Source organism: Vollenhovia emeryi, unplaced genomic scaffold (assembly GCF_000949405.1).
Source record: "Vollenhovia emeryi isolate VEMERY1.0 unplaced genomic scaffold, V.emery_V1.0 DF940197.1, whole genome shotgun sequence".
In the NCBI taxonomy this organism is placed as follows: domain Eukaryota; kingdom Metazoa; phylum Arthropoda; class Insecta; order Hymenoptera; family Formicidae; genus Vollenhovia; species Vollenhovia emeryi.
This window is the reverse complement of record NW_011966169.1, coordinates 3,885-5,551: the sequence shown is the minus strand read 5'-3', so window position 1 is coordinate 5,551 and position 1,667 is coordinate 3,885.

The window sequence follows — 1,667 nt, the reverse complement described above, 5'->3', positions numbered from 1 at the left end:
GTGGAACAGTACAATGGTGGAAGTACATGCGTGAAGACAGTGTGTTCCGCCCCCCCCCCTTCGGGGGGGCTCCACTTCGTTAAAAATAACCCTACCCACCCTATGTCAGAGGTGTGGAGTGGATCTCGCTTGCTCGGTCAGTCTGCGCCGCGAGAAGAAGCGTGCGCGCGCGCACGCGCGCGCGTGTGTGTGTGTGTGTGTGTGTGTGTGTGTGTTCAATCCGTACCGACCGTTGCGGGAGGGGGCAGGTGTGACCTTGTAAATGAAAATGGTAGTTTGTTTATGATTTTAAAGGTAGCTACACAGGCATTTTAATAAAAATTACTAAGAAAAAGTATTACAATTTTTAGTTTTCAATTTGTTATATCTCCTAAACCAATGCCGTCCCCCACTTGATTCTTGCGGGGAATTACTCAGAAAACTCTCCCCTACAACATATCTAAGTGGCGAGGAAATCGGTGAGGTGTGACCTTTTCTGCATATTTACCGTATTTTATTTCTCAGATCTCTTAGCGACAGTGAATATCGATCGGCTAGCGAGACGTGCGGCGGTGTGTGACATGCCAAAAACAATTGTCATCGCAGCGAGCGGCACCGCGGCGAGCCTCAGATAACGAGGCGCGTGGACAATAGTTCCTCGACGTCTCGCGCGCGCGTAGTACGAGTATCGCCGAAAAAGTATTGTCGCGAAATTCTTTCTCTGCGGTAATGTAGAAATGGTCATGCAGGAATTAAAAATGTCGATAATTACCGACATTATCGATTTTTTAAATTCCGTTCAGATGAGGGCGCTATCTCGTCGGAGTTGGCCCGTCGCTCCAGCATCCCCTTAAGTGTTTTTTAAAGCATATGCTCGAAATGCAGACCTTCCATTTGTATACACATTTTAAGATAAGATGTGTTCAAGATAACGATACTTAGGTATCATACATAGTTTTTATAACAACTTTTATCAAAATAGTAAAATAGCATACACGCTCAAACGCGCTGGCACGCCGTGCGCGTGCCGCTCCTGATTCACGCGTTACCTAAAGCGCTTATTCGTTACCTTAAAGTTGCTCTTATTTGAAAAGTAATGTTCAGACGCAATTTTGCCAAAAGAAAAATTTACTTTTTTAGGCACCAATAAACACGCTATGAATTCCGAATGCGCGAATTCTGCGACACCCTGTATATATAGTTTATCATATAAAATTAATTTATCGATTAACACAATTTGAATGTGTTTACCATACGAGAAATTCACACGCCAGCTTATGATGCCCTTTATAGTATTTAACTTTGACAGTTCGATGTACATATTGATTGATATTTCATAAGGACATTAATCTCTATGTATGGCAAAATGAAACTATTTTCTATCAGATAAATAAGATAAAGATTCAAAATAATTTCTTTGTCTATGTGGAATTATAATAATATCGGAAAACTGATTGTCAGTCAATGAATGCCCTCATAGAACATCACTTCGACGATGTATGCTTGTGTCATGCTTGAAAGCTTTCTATAAATGATTGGTAAACTGTAACTCTTACTTGTTTAAAAACTGTTACAACTGTTACAGTCGACATTTCTGCAAGGTCTTTCGTGGTACAATTTAAGTGTTCTACAGAATCTGTCATTGAAAGAATGTCCAAGAATTTTAAGACACCCTGTATATGCGTAAC